Source organism: Ambystoma mexicanum, chromosome 4p (genome assembly GCF_040938575.1).
Source record: "Ambystoma mexicanum isolate Mex_15411 chromosome 4p, UKY_AmexF1_1, whole genome shotgun sequence".
Taxonomy (NCBI): Eukaryota; Metazoa; Chordata; class Amphibia; order Caudata; family Ambystomatidae; genus Ambystoma; species Ambystoma mexicanum.
Genome location: NC_090927.1, coordinates 1,273,443,821 through 1,273,466,858, shown reverse-complemented (window position 1 = coordinate 1,273,466,858; position 23,038 = coordinate 1,273,443,821). Strand labels below are relative to the sequence as shown.

Here is a 23,038-nt window from a genome sequence, read left to right as displayed (position 1 = left end):
GTGTTGGGTTGGAAGATCATTAATTCCAACAGATCTCAGGCCAATATTATCAATGGCGATTCAGAGCAGGCAAGGGTCACCTACGTCGAGAAGATCTTTGGGAGGGATGAGGGTCTCCCCGTCTGACTACTGACTTTCTCGCGGGTTGGTCTTTCACAAACAGCCTTCCTGATATTTGTAGTTTAATAAGTGCCAGCAAGTGATCTAGGGCCCCTGGCCCTGATGGTATTTGCACATTTTTTAATGAAGGTTGACTTGGATTTACGGGCCCACACCTTATATTGGCTTTTTTGCTGGATAGATGGGACTCAAGTCATTCCCTCCTCATGTAGGGATAGCACAATCATTTCTGAGTTCAAAAAGGGGACTCAAGTTGCCCCCGCAATTACCGACTACTGGAAACGCAAGTTGCCTCGGCCAAGATGTTTGCATGTGTCCTACTGAACGAGCTTGGGGCATGGTAGAGTCCAATAATGTCATCCCCATTCACCAAACTGGGTTTCAGAAAGGTCTAAATACCAGCGTAAATGGTTTCACTCTGGTTACTACTATCCAACCAACTTCGGATGATACATAAGAATTCGATATATGCAGGCTTTATTGATCTAAGTGCGTCATTTAATACCGTAGAAGGAGGCAGGATATGGAGTGAGTTGATTAACTCGGACATTACTTCTGGCTTATTGAAGATGATTATACAACTACACAAGCAAACTACGGTCAAGGTCCATTGAACCAACATGTTAGGATGACAGGTTGTATAGCCACTTATGAAGGCCTAAAACAAGGCTGTATCCTTGTTCCCATATTATTTAATGTTTATTTGTCAGACTTAGGTGAGGCCATCAACAATCCACATTCCATAGCACCAAAATTGGGACATACCCCCTTCCAAAGGATGGGTTATGCAGAGGATCTTGTCTTGCCAGACTTTGCAGTCCACTTTGGATTGTAGCCTACACAGAACTAACCTCTTTTTTGGTTGTTAACAAAATTAAAACTAAAGTTATGGTTATCTCTCCAAAATCAAAAAAGCTGGAAAGTGTGAGTTGGCATATGCGCAAGTGAGTACAAATATTTAGGACTTTATATAGACTCTAAGTTAAGGTGCACACGGTACCTTAAGAAATTGAACATCCACACTGCCCAGATTCCTGGGGGCATCAGCTCCTTTGCCATTAAGGGTGGGTGTTATTCCGTTGGAGTTTTGATGCAACTTTACCAGGCTAAAATCTTACACTCAAAGCTGTAGGGTGCTGAGATCTGGGCCTTTGAAAATCTGTCAAAGATGACCAACTTAGAGCGTCATATACTAAAGAGACTCACGTTACTCCCTGCACAAACAGCCTATGAAATGGTATACTTAGAATAACTATAGTTCCGATTCATGTCAGGTTTTGTTTGTTCTGCTTAAACACATACTAGAAGCTAAAAAATGGCCTTCACACCAGCCTGCTTGGGTTGATTCACGAGGTGGTGTTGAATAAAACAGGTTTTATGCCTGCAAGTTGTATCATGAAAATTAAATCAATTGCTGATAGATGGCTTGCGTTAGCCCCGGGGAATGTCAACAGCCTGCCATTAAATTGCTATAAGTGATCTAGGCCTTTGAAAATCTGTCGGAGATGACCAGCTTAGAACGTCATATACTAAAGAGACTCACGTGACTCCCTCCCCACACAGCCTCTATATAGGTATACTAAGAATATGCTATTGTTACGATTCATGTCAAGTTTTGGTTATCCTGCTTAAACATGTACTAGAAGCTAAGAAATGGCTTTGACACCAGCCTGCTTGGGTTGATTCACGACGATTGCTGATAGATGACTTACATTGGCCTCGGAGAATGTCAACAGCCTGCCGCTCAATAGCTGTAAGAAAATAATGAAGGCCATTCTAACAGGGAATAGTCACAAACAACGTATTGTTGACCTGGCCACCAAGAGCAGCTCAGTAGAATTTGTAGACCACTTTCAGGACTGAGCGAATACCCCTGGCTATATAGATCACTGTGTGGGAAATTCTCTGGTCTGGGACTGCATTAAAATATAATTCAATGTGGTAAAGACCTTTGAGATAATCAGAGCTTGGTCAAACATATCCAGAGAAAAAAGACAATGCTGTCTTTGTGGAGACGCCCTGCAAAACATTTGCTGCCGAATGTCCGTCACTTGCTTTAAGGTCAGCTGGAATCAAAGATACCACTTTGAGGGAAGAACATTGGTCTATGATTATGAATGGAAATCATGAAGCATACTTTATATTCTTTACCATCTTCTGGGGAAGATTTTATAGATTTTGGCCATCTTGGCATGACATTGTTGTTTTATTTCTTTTAGGCGTATGTGGCTATTGTTTTTATCATCACAATATTTTAACAGAATGTTTGTATTGATCAGTGGTATAGTGACATATTTAAAGTTGACTTGTGGTAACTGTATATGATAATAAATAAATAAAAAGTCTTAACCAGGCCTTGCTTCAGGCACTTGATTATAAGCATTACGTGTCTCCTTCACTGAAGTCCTGTTAAAAACAAGCATTGGCAAAGCCAATAGTTTTGGCTTGTTTATTCGTATTAGGCATTTGCCATTCACTGCTATTCGATGCCCAGGTATTTGCACCATTTTGTACCTTCTACCATCAATGGCCAGTTAATGAAATGATGGCAGTGCCTTGCAAGTGCCTTTTCCATGCCTGCATAAAACCCCAAGCTTTTGGCATTGCCAATGCTAGTTTTCTTTGCTGCTTGCATATAAATATTGTTGTCTCGTGGTGTCCAGGGCCCCCAGGGCTTTAGGGCATATGGGGTAACGCTTTTCTGCTCTGCTGGCTAAGTCACCAGGGAAGTATAAAGTGAGCAGCCGACCCTTTCTTCTCATAACATCTTTCAGCAGGCTAGGTCTATATGCCGCTGTTTCCCCAGATTGTACTTTATGAAGGGGGTACCACATCTTACACAGGTCTATACAAGTGTAGAAACAATGCCAGGGAGATCAGTGATTCATGGGTAGCCAGGTGGCGTGCAGGGAATTAGAGTGGGACCGGATGTCAAAGGTGCACATTGCATAGCTGAACATATCGTCAAGGGGACAAAGCAGTAGAAAGGGAGGGCCAAGAGAAGGCTAGAACATAGCTGAGTTGTGGGTGATACTGAGAGCTGTAGTACAGTGGTAGATAGATAAGCCAGGGCAGACACCCTGATGTTTTTCAGGCTTCAGATTGCTGTCTAAGCATGTGGCCAAGAGATGGTGTGCTAAGGTGATGGGGGAGACATATTGAGGAGGAACCCATGGTTGGGGCATCATGAGCAGTGAAGTAAAATCATTTGTTCTTACAGGAGTGGAGCATACGACAATGAATTGAAATCCAGTGGCAGATGGCTAAGAAAAGGGGAGAGGCATGAGGTAAAGATGAGAAAGGAGAACGCATGGGTGTGATCATTGGTTGTACGTGGTAGATACCAATCCAAGTGGTGTGTGTTTCCAATGTGCCACCTCTCCCTTTTTAATCCAATTCAGGGCAATGGTGACAGACCAGGGGATGGTAAAACATGGCCACACAAAACATAACATTGTAAATGGGCAGATATCCACTCCAAGCTGAAGTGAACCTCAGTGTTCTCTGTCCTTGATAGTTACCCATCTTGTATGTGTGCTTTTTGTATGAAACATATCACATAGTGCACTTACAGAGCAGGAACAGCTGTTAATAGGGTTGAAGAGTTCTGGACCATCTGCACCTTTATGCCTTAATGAGAAATAACAAATGTGCACGCGTGGAAGAGATAAGGCAACAAACCAACAATACTGAAACTCTCTTGACAGTTAATATGACTAATTATGATTATTTGAGACTGCTACTACTCCTACTGCTATTCATGGCTCAAGTCAAGGGTACACGCGGGGGGGCGGAGTCCACCCAATTAGTCCCCCCTAGCTAAAAGAGAAACATTGGATGTCCTCTTTGAATTTATGAATTAAAGCCCAACTCAGGGATCAAACCGCAGTTGTCAGGTTTGTAGGCCGACCTGATGAAAAATAACAGACAAAGGTGAAATGTCCCATTTCGGTACTGCAAGTCCTAGGGAAAACATTTGTATTGGTTCTTGGAGTTTATAACATGGACACCTTTTCACATTTTCAAAAGCACTATTAGAAGAAAATATATTGTCTTGGTTTTGTGTGTGTGTTGATTTTATGAAAGGCAAATGCTATTCGTCCTGTTCAATTTCGGTAGTTATGCAAAGCCAATTTAATGAAAAGCGCATATTTCACCTTGATATTTCTGGCGACGCCACATCCCATTGCGTTTGCTGATGAGTCATTTGTAGGTCTTGACCTCTGCTACTATTGGTGTTATTAATAATTCTCCTGCTAGCCTAACAATATTCTAACAATGCATACAACAATAATGGATGTATAATGTATTTATTGCAATACAATGAATACAGATATTTCGGTCCATATGATTATACAATAATTCTTTTTTCAAACGTGGAGATTTTTGTTTTAAGAAACACTTTCCTGAAATAAATTATTTGGAGAATGCAAGTAAGCAAACTGATCGAGATGCTCTAAGCTTTTCTTTATTGGTCTTTTAGAAGGATTTGTACTGGATTATTCAAGTTCCTTTCTAGCCGGGTCATTTGCTGTGCCATTTTATTTGTCCAGGAAACAAGCACAGAGCTGTCTCTGATGGGTATCTAGACATAGTCATCTTCAAAATGGAAGCCAAAACCCTGTCATGCGCCGCAACCGCACGGGAATTCCCATATAAAGCCGATTAGGCAGAATGTTGTGCGATTTCTGGAAATGCAAGGGATTTCGCGGGGCTGACTATCCAGTGCAGCTTCTATTGGCATACATTTTAAGGACAGGAAGGGGATCTTTTTACTCAGAACATTATACTCCTATTACGATCAGGTTCTCGTCATGTATTTTTGCTGAAGAGGAGTGTCATTCGGAATTCATTTGTATTTGAAAGAATAGATGACGGTCTGAACCAATACAAAGAGTGGCTTCTGCATTCGGTAAAATGGTGACGGGTATTCTCGGGCATATTCTCTCACTAACATTTCAGCTCATTTGAATGCTTACTCATAATTATACTCAAGTGTGCAAGTTAGCGCCATTTTTAATTTAAATTCAAAGCATTGCTTTTGCCATCTTGCATCCCAGGACCCACCGCACAGATCGAGTGCGCGTGAAGAAGGCGGGCAGGGCTGCAAGTGCAGGAGCCTCAAAGCACAATCGCCCTTTCTATACCCAAGTGTCCAGCATGAGCCTGAGACTTAACTATGCAGTGTCCCCCTGCACGTGCATGGGTGAAGGACTTGCCCCAGCCCCTCAGACACATGTGGATAGGTGCACAGTTCATGTGTGGACCTTAACGGTCACTCCACCTGAAACAGGACATGTCCATTAGCACATCCTCTCTAGAGGATCGCAATGATCATGCGGCACATGGATATGTATGTCCATTCAGTGCAGCACGCCAAGACATACAAGTGTCTGCCAAGATCCTTGACTTCAAGGCACAGCATCGGGCAGGTGGTGGCGAAGAAGGTGCCGTGGGAGTGGGGATGCACCCCATTCACGAATAAGGAAGGAAGGATGCAATGGGCTCTCGGCACCCCCAGCATGGCCGGAGGACAGACATAGTGCGTAGGGACCAACCTGAGAACATACATGTTGTTTTGTTTTTTGAATTGGCACATTAAAAAAAGTTCATTCAATCTGGACAGATGTGTTGAAACACATGATCCTGACACCCTATATTAAAAGTATTATGTAAGTTCAGAGGAAATACAAGGACCTTTAAAAAAACAATCTGTTTACGGAACGTATGCATTTCTTGTTGTTGTGTTCCTGTGTCTGAGAACAACTTCGAATGCACTGTATATCCGAAACTGAAAAAAAATGCTGTTTCCACTACTAACTAAAATCATGTGTACAATACTAAATTCAGTATATTCAGTTGAAGATCATAAAAGCTACTTTAAACAAAATCAAATTGGAATATCCATATAGATTTGGGACCTTGAGTCGTCCCAACATCTATTTTTCAATTTGAGACCCACGGGAAAGGGCATATCTCATTCTTTCTGATCAATGTCTAGCAAAAGATATGCATCACATCATGGGCCGCATTACTTAAACCTTAAAACAGAAGAAATGACATTGTACAGAGCATTTGCACTAAATTCAAAATTGCTCCAGTACAAATGAGGATTGTTTCAATGAACTTTCTAACCAGAGCATGTTTTGTCCTGTTGCAAACGCCATGCAAAATTGCATTTCACTGGTGCAAAGTGTCTGAGCTACGGGCAATGTGCCTGATTGCAGAAAACGTTGTCTTAGTAAAATATGCAATTATACTCGTCTGACCATTTCATTTATTTCCAATGTGCGCATGGTGGGGTGCCTAAGTACCTGCCAAACTCAGCGGGCCTGATTTACACAAGCATAGTGCAATCCCATTGTAAACATGCTTTGTAAATCAGACCCAGTGTCTCTTAACATAAATATCAAACTCCCCAATGGGCTTTAGAGAACATCTTTTGTCATCGTCATAATCATGTTTATTTTGGAGATGTACGACACATTCCATGGAAACAATACAAGAAATAAAATGCTCATCAGTGCTGTTAACACGAATATCATATTTAACAACCATACAAATGACCATGTCATGAAATGTTTGGCAACCACACAGATCCTCATATCATATCATACTCTTCAGCAAACGCTTTCCAATATAAAGTGCTGATTTCAGATAAGTTAGTAGAAACCAACCCACGCATGGATATTCAGCCCAAAGTAAGTAGATCAAGGCATGTCGAGATTGAACAAAATGCAGCTCACGAAACAAAGGTAACAAAGAGCCTCTCACAATAACATACGCAGGACAAAAAAAATCAAATGCCCGTGGTCCTCATAGGGTGCATCGCACAGAGGGCAAGACTGATTAGCACCCACCCCAGACTATGCTGCCATCACCGCTCGTAACAAAGCAGTCAAACCGTGCCCTTGTTATAAGGACATGGCCCACTGGGAATCCTGCCCGCAATAAATCCTGCTGTACACTAGGAGACATAATGGTCATTCGACCTCTGTTCTTGGGTTTCAACATCTCCATGCTTTCTCTTTTTGACCCACCAAGATCATCAAAGCGACTGGTCAATAATCTCACTTCACCTTGAGATAAAACATTCAGAGGTGGGAACAGATTTGTTTCCTAATGTTTCCAGAGATATCTTTAACAATCATAAAGTTAGTCAGTGAGGACTGCTTTCTCATTCCCCCATAACTTGAGCCAATGAAGAACGGGCTGCAGATAAATCACATTACCAATCAGCCTGCAACCCAGTTCTAAGTGTAATCCAAAATTCTGAGCTGAGGATGGCGAGCCCAACATTTTCTTGAAGTAGTGATTCTCCACCACTTGAATCCAGGTGACATTGGTGTAACCTCACAACTCTATCCCAAATATGGTGACCAAGGCCACTTTACCATTGTACAATTTGGGCAACAGGTCAATTGGTCTAGCTCTAAACATGGCCATAGACCCAATGACCCCTCACGTTGCCTCTTAAATCAGGCAGCCTGTTTGCTCACATGGGGCATAGGGCCAAGGTTAGAGGAGACTATGACCCCAAGATAGTCAAAACATTCTTGCAGTACGTAGCCCTAAATTTCGCAGTGCGCCTCCCCCTCCAGCAAGACATCACAGCCGACTTCCTGGAATTTACCACCAGGTCCAGACCATCCATAAAATAAACATAATCAGAAACGAGCCTCTGTAGAGCTGTTGGGGTACGTGCCATCAGAACGGCATCATCCGCATATACCAAGACCGGCAAGGACTGGCCACCAATCCTGGGAACATTGGGTAAGGATCTCAGTAGATGTTCATATACAAACAGAAGAGAAGAGGGGCCAGGACAGATCCCTGCCACACCCCTAACTCCACTCCAAAAAAGCCTGTGCATCTCCCATTAGCACCACTCCTGACGCTAGCCTATGTCGAGTCATGCAATCTGGCCTTGAGACACACCAGAGCAGGGGGACAATTCCAGTTCATGGATCTGAGCATGTCCCAAAACCTGGCATGATTGACCTTGTCAAAAGCCATGCTCAGATCTATGAATTCCAAATAAATTGGCTTCTCCTTTATATAGATGGAATGAGCAATTACCAGGTATAAATTGAGGGACTGCTTGGACGTACCCCTGCCCGGCCGGAATTCCAACTGTACCAACGAGGGAACCCCACTACCCACAACCCACTTCTCTAACCTAGCAAGTATAGCACGACCCAGCATTTTAAAAAGAGAATCTAGTAATGATATAGGCCTATATGAAGCAGGCGCTTCCCATGGCCGGCACCTCTTTATATATCTGCCGGATAATGGCCGCAAGACCAGGATTGGCAAACCGCACTCCCTGCGCAGATGTCATTAAAACCCTGAGTCAATACAGGGGCCCACAGATCCAGAACCATTACAAACAAGTCAGACGGAATTTTATCTGGTCCTGGTGCCCGATTGCAATGCTGACAGCTAATGGCTTTAATTATTTATTTGACCAAGAATACCATCCTTGCAGCGTGGCCCCCTTCCAACCAATTCCCCATGCTACTCATGGTAGCAGGGCTTCGACCCAGTTCTGCACGGCACACACTATATAAAGATGAGAAGTGGTCCAGCCAAGCCTTATGCAATATGTTGCAGACTGGGGTTTCCTGATTTATATTCCTATTTATAAAGCAGACCACGATTCGTGATCTCCCAAAAGAGTTTTGCGTTGTTATCCTTGGAAGCTTTAACCCACGTATTCCATGCCGCATCTTCTATGGCCATTTTTCTCTTAACAAGGGCCTTCTTATAAAGAGACCTAGCACATATAATAGAGTTTTTTAGGCCAAATGACTTCTCAGTACTCAAAGCAGGTGGAACTTGACTCTGGTACAATCAGAGTCAAACCAACCAACCTTCACTGATTCCATTCCTTTACCTGCTGCACGGGAGAACACCAAAGACAGATTAGACAATAGAGACACAAATTCCTTTGAGATAAAATTCTGATCCCTAGTTCCTGACAACAGATTCTCCAATTCGTTTGGGCTGGATTTGATTGACATTCTCAATAACTCCTTCCTGTCATGGTTCCACCTAAGTCTACGTCCGGGGGCATTCACAGACACCTCTGGAAGGTTGACCTGCCCAAGGGAAACACCCCTAAGTGCCAGTTGAATGTCAAGCCTAATGGGGAAGTGGTCACTACAGATATTATCCACCACTTTAAACCCAACCAATTCCCCCCAAAATGTGACTGGAACACCGAGATAATCAAGAGTGGAACTACCCAATGTGAAGTAAAAAGTTAACCTGCCTGGAATGCCCCTACCAAATCGGCCATTTACAGTGTGCAACCCCCAGTCATATAAATAGTGCCATAACCTCTGCCCTTATGCACATAATCTAGAGTCCATCATAGTTGGGTGTGAAATCCCCGTCGCCACATCCTCCATGTCACCATACAGAATGTTACCCGGCCATGCTGCCAACTTCATATTGAAATCTCCCCCAAGCACCGGGCATACATTTTTCAAGGTTATTGGAGGAATAAAGTCCTCTAACACTGAGGCGAGGACATTTAAATAATTTTTCTCATATTGTCTGTGCGGACTATTGTAGAAATGAACAACCAAAAAGTCATACGCACTAGGTCTGGAAATCCTAACCACCAATATAAAAGAAACTGGCGACTTCAATACAACCAGTTAGCTCCCCAGGTTGGATTTAACCAGAACACACAAACCTCTGTGATTCCACCCCCTCTTGTTTCTTTGGGCCTTCTCCAAATTCGAGACATAGCCATGCACATTAATGTCTCTTGCAGCAGAATTATGGCCATCACTTCAAATAGAGAATGTATTGCCAAGCATGCTATCCTTGTTTTAACCCCTTTCACATTCCATGACAAAAATGACACTTGCTCAGCTTGAATTGTTGAATTTGGGGAAATGGGGAGTACCTATAAAGGCCCCAGAGGTATGGTGAGCCGTTAGCCCTGAATGCAAGAATCATTCTATGTCATCCATTTCACTGAAACAGGCAAAACGATTCGATAAGGGCATTAGATTATGTTCATTGGCCACTCTACCTCTGGGACCCCTCTCGTTTACCCCAGGGCCCTGAGGAGCCTGAGCAGTTATAGGGATGGCAATCGAGTGAGCCCCAAACAACTGTGTGGAACAAGTAGAACAGGCCCTTCTGGTACAACAATGCCTGCCCCCTACCACAAGGATAAACATTGTACAACACACCATCTATGCACCACGCTGGGGGCCAGGGAGGCCTAAATTAGAGGCAACCACATAGTTGGCCAGATCCGGGTGCTTAAAGGTCACTACCACAGAATCCCTGTCAATTGATTTATTTGTGAGTGCCACCCACAAAACTTTGCGGGCCATTAGGATTAAATGTGGATCAATAAATCTACCCTGAATTTTAGCATGAATCCACTGAGTTGATTTATTAATCAAGGCTTTACAATCCTCTCTATACCCAGCCTCCTACATTGGCACATTTAGAATCACTCCCACCAAGAGCAGAACCTCAGGGGGGAACTGCAGATAGTTCTGAATCATAGCCACTTTCCTCGATGCACTCAAGGGCACATCCCTACGTAACATCTGGTCCCTTTTCAAAGGCAGCAAGCAAGGATCTTGGCGGTGAGGATTGAACGGAAGGCCGGGATGACAATAAAGTCAAGGAGCATTGGCGCAAATGTGGATCAGAGTGAACATCTACGTCTTCAGATACATTGTGAACATGGTTCATAACCCTCCCATTGCCCAACACCTGACCTCCTTCAATTTGAGTTGTTTAACCGCTTTGGACACTTGAGGCCCCTAAACCATCCGGCTTTCCAAGGGGAACACATTTCGAACAGTGCCTTTCAGAGGCATTTAACACTGCACCATCCTTCTTTAAAGATCTCGACAAGTCATCTAAGATCAACAATGTGTTAAAAACACCTGATTTGTAATTCATCATGAAATTTATAATTGGAGTTAGTAAATAATCTTTTAGTACCTCCAAACTAATAGGATGAGTGAGATTGGTAGATCCAGGTCACAAAAGAGGGGGCATCAGTCCACAAGAACAACAAGCGGTTTGACCCATATCTGCAGACTGTGTATTTAGTGTGCTAAGAAGACTAGTACCTTTTGTGTGCTGTCCTATGCCCACCAAGCTGTACAGGGGAGCAACCTCACAAGTGAAAACACCACCTGTCACACTCTACACCTAAACACTCAAAGGTTCCCACAGATGATTTATTAGGAGACACCGGGACAACAGCGGGAACCTGGAGGGAGACAGGGGCATGCACTGGGGCAAGAACAGAGCCTGAGTCTCCCAGACTAAATATGCCTTCCTCTGCTCGAGTGGCAGTGCTAATGCTAGTGATAAGTCCCATTAACCCAACGCAGAGGAACCCCACAAAGGTGGAGTATATAAGGTAAAATTGCTCATAGAGGATGAGATAGCCATTTCTGCTTCCCTGATCTGATCCTCTAATTGCCCTCCCCCCCCCGAGGCCTTATTTTTCACAGTAACCCTCTCCTTGATCACATATTTCTCCACAATATGGTCTTCTCCTTTTCCTTGAACTGTCTATATTTTTTTAACCCTTTGTGGCCAGGAGACCGGTGGTGGCTTTGCATTTGGCCATACTGACCACTACTCACAACCACCAACACCACAACCGCTATCCCAAATACCCCCTGATGCCTCTTATTTCAGCTACAATGTGCTTCAGGGGAAGAGGGAAAGAAGGAAATGAAGGGAAGTTTTGAATAACCAAGAAATCAGAAAGGAGGGTTCAGGGTCCTCAGGCCAACCTTCTTCTGAAAGAAACGATGATGAATATGAAATCAAAATGTCCACTGAGAACTAGAAAACATCAGAAGTGACTTTTCCCCATGGTTAAGGTAGGGATGGCCAGGTGCGACAGTTGTCAGTTAGCACATTGAGAATTTGTTTGTCAGAAAGGTTCTTTTCTGGCTACATTGAAGTAGTGTTTCTGTCTCTTACAATTCGGCACCGTGTGGCTGCTCGAGTTGCTCATCATGTTATCAGTAGAAAATGTGGTAGCTTTACGCACCATTACACATTGTGGTAGTCAATATTCGACAGCCAGAGTATTAGTTAAGGTCAGCCCGTCTGCTGCTGGCGGTGTCCTCCATTTAGGCCCCTTCCACGTTGCCACTTCTGAACTTACTTAACTTGCCAAAAGTCTCTTGCACCTTAATTCAGGAAAGTTTGATTATGATGTGTGACATTGGCATTAGGGATGGACTCAATAGAGCAATTTAACATTATATTTATGATTACCAACTGTAAATATTCCTTAAAAAGTGCATAAATCACAACATGTTACCGTCCATTGATGTGTATTCACTACACTCCTAAATAAATGTCTTTCAACTATTCACATTTTCAAGTGGGGTCCTCTGAAAATAAAATGCAAACCAACCTTCAATTGTGTTTCAAATGTACTAACACGTATTGGACTGAAGGAAGAAGGTGGAGGGCCACAGCAGGAAAATTATAATTTGATTGCTAAATATGGGTCTAAATCCTTGGTTTCACCTTCTACACCAGGACCATACAAAAGTTATGTAAACTAGCGTGTGCAGTACATTGCCCACAAATGGGTGTGCTAGACCTCCCAAATAATTAACATTCATGAATTTCTCCCCGTCTCCATTAAATGGCCACCGCATAAAGCACATTTTTCAGAGGTCATGTGACTGGAGTCAAAGCCATCCATCATACTGGAGTGGGTACTGCTGTGGTTCAAAGAAAAGAGAGACTCATTGCCGAAAGGGGTTGGTTGGTTGTGCCACATTAGCTTGGAATGTGCTAGAATGCCAATATGTAGATTTGTTTTCCTCGTTCCCACTAACTTCACCTCCCACCGCCGTTTCCTTTTCAGATCCACCAGAGCGCCAGGGGACCACTACGGTGGTGATAGTGTACGGTACAAATATCCTTTAACATTAACAACATTATCAAACTAGTAAATTGATCATAGGAAAAATATGCACAATGTGGGCATTGGACAATATGTGGCCTAACGTGTTGGGAATAATTAGAAGATCCCCTTAGTGTAGGTGTCCATCTGAAGTTTATTCCAGACACACTGAAAGGATCTGGGCATATCGGGTTCTAGCAGAAACAGCCCTAAATCTCGGAGGTAGGCAAAGATTGTGGCCATATAGTAACATCTGTTCCCCTCTCACTCTTGCAGGACACAAAGTTAGGATGTTGGACTCAGGCAGGCGTTCCCAACATCACTGGGTATACAACAGGATGACCCCACTATAATCAGGACACACGACTAATTGAAAAATATTTATAATATACTTCTCATACTGTGCATTACATACAAGCGAAATTGTCACCACAGGTAAGTGAACCCAGCACATTCCCAACAGAGAAACATATACAGCAACATACACAACAGGCCGAAAACATTAGTGCCGACTTTTTATGAATATTAGTGCCCTCTACACACACACACCGGGCACCAAATACTGAATGTTTAGTTTAACACCAATGCCAAACCCCTCTTAAATGTGCAAGGGGTTGTAAGTTGTTAGTCACCAGACAGTCAAAAAATGTAGTAAATGTTCTGTATGTTGCTGGTTATGTTTCTCTGTTGGAAATGTGCTAGGTTCACTTACCTGTGGTGAAAATTTCGCTTGCATGCAATGCACAGTATGAGATTTATGTTATACATATATTTCAATTAGTCGTGTGTCCTTTTGTATAACCGGAGTCAGTTGTCTTTATACAGTTTAATTTACCTGGAGAGATCAGGGAATAGACAGGTGCCCCTCTTTTCTACCCACTATAATCAACCACAGATTGCTTCCACCAATCATTGGAAGCTCAGACAGCTATCTGTGTGAGGAGACACACTTAGGCAACAGAGCCCTGCTATATATAATACTACACTGCTGCCTACTCAGAAACGTATCCCCAATCAGACCTTTGATAAGGCCTCAAAGGGAAAACGTCAATGAATAAGACAAAGAGCACAAAGTAAAAGGACCTCACACCAGAGGTGTAGATTAGTACATTTGGTCTCATAATCAATTGCATCCTTACTAATGAACATATATGTATGTGGTACCAATGTTGTGGTCAACATTTCTAAATGGTGATAGCTTGTCATGTGTACAACTGTTGTAGTCTCACAAATATGGAACCATGAGACCTAACAGCATCTTCAGTCTTCAAGGCAAAGTCCAACACTGATAGACCTGCTTCTGGGTCTTTGGATATTGCGGACATTTTACTGCTCTCTGACATAGTGTTATTTATTGCTGACGTAGTGGCTGGCTTTCCAGAGGCAGGTTCATAGGATTCGTTGGTAATCAGCTCCAATGTTGGAACCTAAGAAAAAAAGTACATTGGCACCTGCACCTGTGTATCCAATTAAGGAGGTGTAACAAAGCAACCCAAAGAATACACAACACCGTGAGTTATGTAGGTATACTGGGGGCAGCGAGGTACAGGGGTTCATGCATATGTAGGGGGTGTGGGCTTTTGTAGAAATACAACATCATAAGTGGAAAATAGAGTCAGCGCGTGCCCCAGATGGAAATGCACATGAACATGTTAAAATTATTTTCATTTCAGGATAATATTCCATTTGACTGAATTTGCAACAAGTTAATAACCAATAAACATTAGCATATACTAACTTTACAAATCCCATCTAGCAAACTGAATCCCATATCCTTAATATGGCATGCACATTATTTTACATGGAAATAAATGTTCTGAACCCAAATTTGAAATGCATGTGGCTTCATTCAATGAGGATTTTAAATGTACAGCATGGGTTTGTTTGCTAGGCTGAACTATCCAAAGAAGGGCATTGTTACAGAAGGGCATTGTGTGTTCAGGAAGCGATGTTAAATTTGTAGTTAGCAAAAGTGTCATTTTTCAAGGGGAAAAATACTGGGCTGAAAGGATGAGGTGACAGGAGCTAGGCAAGAGGAAGGATTATCCTTGAGTGACTGTGAGAGGCTTTAAAAAGAAACTGGGAGAGGGTGTGCAAGTCAGACGTGCAGAGAGACGTGCAGGAGCCACTCAGGGAGACAGACATCCACTGACATCCAGGTCGTGTCTGAGAGCTGGGAACTGGATCGAGGTATGCCGTGTGTGCGAGGCGCTGGTGCTACAAGAATAATGGTGGAAAGGGGCACAATTAGCAGTCAAAGATATGGTAGTCAAATGGTCCAGGCTGCTGCAAACACGAGGGACTAGTAGTTACCTCGAAACTACTGGGATTTAAAGTGATGAACAAGAGCGAAGGTGTCACCTCTGTCTCGTTGCACAACCCCCACTAGATACAAATCTAACAGGTCAATGTCAGTGCTTGGATAGATTGGTATAAATCCAGCTGGAAATAGTAGTCATCAGCCTAAGTGGTTTTGAAAAGGTTTATAGTGAAACATGGAACAGGTCTGCTGATTGACGTTCAAGCAACCCTCAGACAGGCGTAGCCTGGGAGGAACCCGGGGCCGCAAGGTGTGTTCGAAGTGTTGATGATCAATCTGTCTGAGAGCTGGGCTGAGGCAGTGCTGGCAGTTGCTGGGGGCGTGACATTCCTTATTGGTGGCAAACCAAGTGAGAGGGTTCTCCACGGTCAGCAGTGCAAGTAATCTCATCAATTTATAGGTAATTATGGTTCAAAGTGGTTCTGGTGATTACACACACCTGCAGCATGCTGTACTGTCATACAGAGGGTATGAGTGAGGCAGCTACGCCAGGGAAAATGGTATTGCCATTTACCAGGGGTGAGATCACATGGGGCTGAACTGTGTGCTGGAAGTACGAATGAGGGGGAACATATTTGATTGTCTGGAGGAGCGCTAGTTGGGACCAGATGGTTTGGTATTGTTTCACAATATGTTGTCAGAAGGATAGATCACTGTCAGTTATGAACCTGAGCAATTTTGCTTATGGCCAACTGAGGTGAGAACCCCTCTAATTGCATATAATTTAGCCAACCTTGGATTGTGCTATGTTACGAAGGGTGGCCTAGTACGACAACCCCTATTTTCATCAGGATACAATTCAAATATGTGCTATTCATCCAGGTTTGGGTGGTTGAGAGGCAGTCTCTCACTTGAGCAATGCCTTGTGCACAATTTACTTTGAGAATGCTTATAGGGTCCATGGTCAACTACACTCCAAAAGGACAACTATTATAAACATGGCATGGGCTCACTCCTAGGTTTCCCTATTTTTAGAAGAGCTGATCTAATCTAAGGAAAACAAGCTATTGCTAGAACACTCTGAATGGACAATGAAAGAGAAGGGTATGTCAACCTATTTCTTTTATTTGTTTATTAGGTGATATGGCAAACAAAAAACATTTGCGCCATCACATAACAAGTATAACATAACAGCAAAATACAACCTTATTTAAATAGAAATCTTCATCCTGAAAGAAATATTAAATTAATGATAAAGAAAAAACAATCATATGCATACATACATCAGTCATGAAATGTATATATATATATATATATTCAGTGAAAAAACTTTGTTAAAGGGACGTTATGGTTAAGTTGCGCTACTAAAAATCTATGAAATTCAGTAAAAAAACGTTGTTAAAGGGACGTTATGGTTAAGTTGCGCTACTAAAAACCTATGTAATTCAGTGAAAAAACTTTGATAAATGGTCGTTATGGTTCAAAGTAAAACCGAAAAACCCCTGAAATTCGGCTGTTATGGTAACATAAGCAACCATAACTCGTGCCACGGTGCACTGCTAACACCGACACCCAGGACATCAAAGATGACATCACAAATGAAAGTGGCATAATGTTTTCTACCGCGCACTATCACCACCGAATAGATCACCTGTCGTTTAGAGGGCTCTGAAAAAGGCAGACGACAAAGGGTGGGTTAATAGAAATAATTTAACCGGTCTATAGGCGGTCAAGCGCTCTACTCGCTGTGCCACTTCACTGCAGCCTGTCAAGTGGCACAGCGAGTACAACTCTTTCTTTGACATCCGTGCACAGCTTGCTAATGCAAGTTCGAATCCTGGCAAGGCCAAACTCAGCCTTTCATCCTTCCGTGGTCGATAAATGAGCACCACACACTGTGGTTAATAATAAGCACCGCTTAGATACCTCACGGTTCTTAGCGCTATATGAATGGGAAAATATTATTATTTATTATTAACATACTCCGTTGCACTATCTTCGATAGCAAATTGTTTCACGCCCCCTTATAAATGAAATGAAGATCGGCTGGTGAGACTAATTTATGTTTTTTAAAATAGGTTTGTGGCCCCATTTTGCCTATGTCAGGATTTACAGACTCCAGCGGATGGGGTCTTCAACTGCCAGGTGCAGGTCCAAATATGCAACTTCATGACCCTCACCATTTTATGGGACAATCGCCAAGGACCAATATGCCCTTATGCAGTACTAGCAGCTACAAACAAGATACCAACCAATAGGGTGGTCTAATGGCTCGTTGTTGGAGCAACCTTCCGATTATCAGAGCGACCATTTACTGCTTTTATCATAAACCAACAGCCTATCGATCGCAAAGGAACAACGCGTGGCTCAAAATAAACTGTTGCTGATCGACAGCAGAGACAATAGCAAATCGCTGAATATTCACTAAACATTTCATGTGAAATAAATGTACTTTACCAAATAAATTACCTGCTATTTACTTTTAAACCACAGTTTCATATTCTGAATTGTGGCGCACTGAGTGTAAGCTGATCTAACACCCTCTGTACCGCAAAGGAACATCGCGTGCCTCAACATGAACTTTTGCGGATCGACAACAAAGACAAATGCAAATTGCTGAATATTCTCTAAACATTTGATGTCAAATAAATGTACTTTACAAAATTTACAATCTTGCTGTTTGCTTTTAAATCACTGTTTCATATAATTGTGGCGCGCTGTGTTGTGACATAATATGTGTTGTCTTCCGGGTTCTGTGTAAAGTCTCTTAGCACTGGAGAGGACTGGGTGCATTTGATGACGCACCCTGTAACGTCACGGAGAGAGGTGGGGAATATGAATGCTTTGATAATATCAGGCTTAGGGGCAGGAGATATGATTTAGTGTTGCAAAAGCAAGTCAGCCAGGTCAATAGCGCCAGTCATAGGATTATCACATAATGTCGGTGCACACCAGCCGGATTTATCGTTTCTTTAGTGGACAAAAAGTCGGTTGACGCCCATAGGAAATTGTACTATTAGCGGACAAAAGGAGTGGTCTTAAAACACTTTCACCCTGACAACGAACAATACAAACAACTTTCTCAGAACACCCCCATTTTGTGTAATTGCAACCATTTCGGGACACCGCAAGTGTTCTTAGTACACATTCAACTAGACAGATTACAATACGGACAACGTCCTGAGGACACCCCCAGTTTGTGTATTTACGAACAATTAAGTACACCGCAAGTGTTCATAGCTCATTTTTACCTTCCTTGAGAACAAAAATGACACATACTCCGTCCTCTAAACACCTGTTAGGCAGAAACCTGTGCAGTTCCCTTAGGGACCACTACAAAAGATTTAAGACTATAGGTGTTGGCAGTAAACCCACTTGGTAGCAGTCTGTACCACCCAGATTTACCTGGTAGCTGTGGCTGAGCAGTCAGACCTCCCTCAAGAAGAGTTAGGCAGTATGCAAAGTATACTCAATAGGCACTCAGATACAATAATACAAGCAAACACTGACCAGAGCTTTGGTATCAAAGTATATAATTATTTATTTAAAAACACACAGTTGAAACACTCCAGCACTCTTATTGTAAAATATTCTAAACACAGTTATTATTATGATATATACACCCCTTTTTCCCTATTAGAAAATCACAGTAAAACACCACTTATTTTCATACAGAGGTGAGCGCTTAACTAGATTGCACTCTAATATGTTTGTGGAAAAGGGAGGGAAAAAGACAGAATATGAAGAGGTACACCACTCTATGATTCAAGAACACTGTTAGCAAGGCAGAGAGCAAAAAGTCACTGGTGAGCCAAAGTCCAAAGGCTGGGCCCCCTCTTAGAGAGAGCAGAGCACAAATGTGCCCAAGATCACACAGTTACAATAGGCTTAGAAAGTCTTGCAGAGGGTTCAGAAAAGAGTTTAGAGAGTCTTAGAAAAGTTTAGCCAGGGTGTCCCAGGCTAACCCAGGTTCGAAAGCCGGGGGCTGAATCTATCCCGCACAGTCGTTTGCAAGGGAAGCCAGGCGGGACACGGTATGTCGGGGGGAAATTCTCCCGGGGTCGGCTGGGCCCGGACTCCTCCCGTATATCCCAAAAAATGAGTATGAGACACACGCAAGAATCAAGGTGATTCTGCTGTTTATTAAACAAAACGGCAGGGATGGGTCAAGGATCGTATGCGTCCGTCCTGACACTCTCTTCCTAATCGTGGGGCTCGCAGGCCCTTTTTACCTTAGTATGACGCGCTACTTGCGTCACCTGGGAAAGTTAGCAAAAAACCTATTGTCACTCTGGATTGGCTCCTCGAGTGGTGGGGTTAGTATAGCATACGTATAGAGAGCGTTATTAGTGGTCGAGGGTTAGTCAGGTGGTATACTTGGGTTGTCCCTTCAATTTGATACATGAAAATTGTTACATGAAGACCCCTGAGGATTGGCTAATGTTAATGGCGACAGTGATAAGAGCCCCATGTTCTGATTGGTCCACTCGCGAGCCCCCCAGTCTGGGACCATCGCTGTTCCCAGCTCGCGGTGCACCTGTCATTTGCAACAATATATCACTATGGGTATGTGCAGACAATGTGAGGATTTATTCATATGCTGGAAGGCAGACTACTCCCACCGCCGCAGATGTCCATTGAGTCGCTTAATTGTATCTGCCTGTGTCTTGAAACGTGGGATCCAGGCGCCTCCCTCCTCCTGGGCCTGGCACCCTGTCAGGTTCGGCTTGGTCACGTGAGGTGAGACCGTGGTTGAGGCAGAATTCTGCACAATTAATATTGCATTTTCCACTGTGTGTCTGGCTTAATTTGCAGGTGTGACCTTGGCGTCCGCTTGCGGCATGCGAGTTTGCAACATTGTGCCCTTGACTGTCTGCTCTCGCCGGGCTCATTCTGCAGGGTCAGCAACTGTACTCTTGCTCATTCAATGTTCATGGAAGCTCTTGCTTGCGGCCTACTTGGGCCTGGTGCATAGGTGGAACCGTTTGATACACAGCGCTTTGGGTTATGGTATCATATTGCTTTATCCCCAGTATCAGGTCTTCGTTATATTTCTTATTGTAATGCATGGGTTTAGGAGAAGCGTGAGCAAGCATTTTAGATGAGTTCATTGTGCGTCTTGCGTTTCTGCATTTTGAAAAGCCTATGTGAAAAATAATAAAGATGCGCGTCAGTGGGTGTGTCCGTCACCTATGTCATAGCACTGAATATGTTCATCGTGTGGATTGGTGTGGAAGTGTCCAGTGTGCATGTTTGCACGGGTGTGCTGACCGTTGGCTAGGTCGTCATGGCATCTCTAACGATGTGTTGATTTAGTGTTGAATGGTTCAGTCGAGTCCATCCATGCCGCAGGTGTCGGCATGGGCAGGGCAGGCTGGTGGGCAGGCGGGTGGGCACGCGGGTGGGCACATCCGTATGTTCCTGTACCAGGGTATTTGGTCGTCTGGTAGATGGGCAAACTCCTCTCGTGGGGGATGCCTGGGCCGTGATCCTCTAGGCCAGGGGTGTGAGGGGATTGGTGGGAGCCTTTTGTTCCATTCTCCCACTTCAGTCCCCCCTCTGGTCGACTTGTCGACCACAAACATATCCTTTTCCTTATCTCCTCTCTCTCTCCATATTTTAGTTACTCCTCCCAAATGTCCATAGTGGTTAACATGGTCTTCAAATGACCAATGCATATATACACCGGTTCCTCCAGGTGTGCAGTATACCCATTTCCCTATGTAGCTCCTTGGGTTTCTTGGGTTTTCGAGCTTCACAGATGGTGGGTCCAGGTGGTTGGTGATGATCTGGTTGCGCAATTTCTCTCTCTCTTTTATTATTGTGCCTGTGTGTTGGCCATCATCTGCTGGCATCAAGGGGTGCATACCAACCATTTTGATCATTTCGTCTGTGGTGCGTGCCTTCCGGGGCTTCCAAAATCTTATTATGATCAGTGCAGCTCCAGCCAAAATAATGCATCCAACTATAATCTTCAGTCCGTCCGACAGCCAGAATGGCATCCATGACCATAATAGCGAAAACCAGCTGTCATCCTTTTTCACACCTTTACTTTCATCCATCATTTTGGAGTGCATCTGGGCCAATTGTGATACTGCTTCTGTCAGTATACCATTGTCAGCATCGTTAGCAGGAATGAATGTGCAGCATGATTGTCCTATCTTTGCGCAAACTCCTCCTTCCATAGCTGTGAGGAGGTCCAGTACATATCTGTTCTGTAGTGCTACCATCCTCACTGCTCGCAGTTCCTCTTTTATTGCGTTGAATCCATTTACTGTAGAATTAATCGTCATCATTAGTTCCCATCGAGTTATCTGGAGCCATTTTGCGTTTGCGTAAGCCTGTAGTCCCGGATGTATTATTGAGGCGAAGAACATTGCTGCTCTGCTGAATAGTCTGTGTTCTGGTGGGATTGAAGTGAGTGCTGTTTCTGACCTTCCCCATAGGTAATTTCCTGTCAGAGGTTCTCCTTGTCTTTTCTTTCTATTCAGGACAGTGTTGTTGCCGTTGTTTTGGTTCTCTGGCCCCTTCTGAGGTTGCGCAGATCTCTTCTTCCTCTTGTTCCCTTCATCCATTTTAGGGAAGTTCACCACATTCACATGTTTCTGGGGCACCACTAGTGATGGTACATTAACGTGTACCATTGTGCAAATTACCATTCCACAGAGGGGGCAGTGTGTGGTATGCCTTGTCTCTGCAGGCCCAGTAATGGTCCATTAATACTGCTGTTCCTGCTCCCCCCTCAGGTAACTCCGTCACGCTTGAACAGTTGGTGTTGTATCCCACGTCCACTTCTCCTCTATGTTGGTAGCATACCTTTGGTGCAGACAGCGGCAGTATTGTTATTGGGTGTTCATCCTTCTCTATCCACATTAGCATGGGTACGTACTTGACCCAAGTCGTCCAAAATCTGTTGTTGTGTTCAGCAATAGTTGTAGTATCCTCTCTCGTTACCATGTTGCTGCCAACCACTCCTATGTCCCATTTGTTGTCCAGGTACACCTTCCCTGTTATTATTATCAGTGGTCTTTCCCAACATCCTTGTTTACCAGGAACTTCAGTGGCGTACCAATCACATGGTAGGTATTGTAGTGTTACTTTCTTTGTTTCTCCTTTTTCAGGGCCACTTGTTATGTATCTGAATGCTTCAGCATGCAAACTGGTCTTGTGGTAACTCAAATAAACCTTGAGGAAGTTGTTTTCGTATGGGTATGTGTCTCGCGTTTTCCATACCAGGTGCACCGTGTTCCCTAGAAATCTCCCTTTCGTTTGGAACAGTGCCAAGTATATTATACATCGTGCTGTCTTTTCATCTATTTCCGTGGCAACGAAAGTTCGAGAAGCGCTCATGGCGTATGGGATCAATGAGCAGACGTAGCAGCTGTCTTCTGTTATCTGCTTACCTATTTGAGTCATGTGTTGGTACCACATGTTGTTCGAGACGTGTGCTGAATCTTGTATGTAGTTGTCAATACCTTTATTATCTGAGTATGTGCTGCGTTTAACTCTATTTCCCTTGTGTGGAATTTTGCTAGTACCACCTGACGTAACACCTGTTGCAGCCGTGGGTGGGGGTATATTAGGTTTGGGTACAGCCAAAATACTGATAGCATAACTGTTCTGCCATACAGAGGCAGCCAAGAACCCGGTGATCATCAAAATCCCTATCATCTTTATTACAGAGGCTAGTCTCACCGGCATTTTGCTCTTACCTTGCTGCAGTCCGGCAG

At 43.5% G+C, this 23,038-nt stretch overlaps 1 protein-coding gene across 3 annotated transcripts in view; it reads left to right on the top strand.

Moving 5' to 3' along the window:
* Positions 1-23,038, top strand: part of SMOC2 (SPARC related modular calcium binding 2) — an 884,027-nt gene that overhangs the window by 162,385 nt on the left and 698,604 nt on the right. The window lies entirely within an intron of this gene.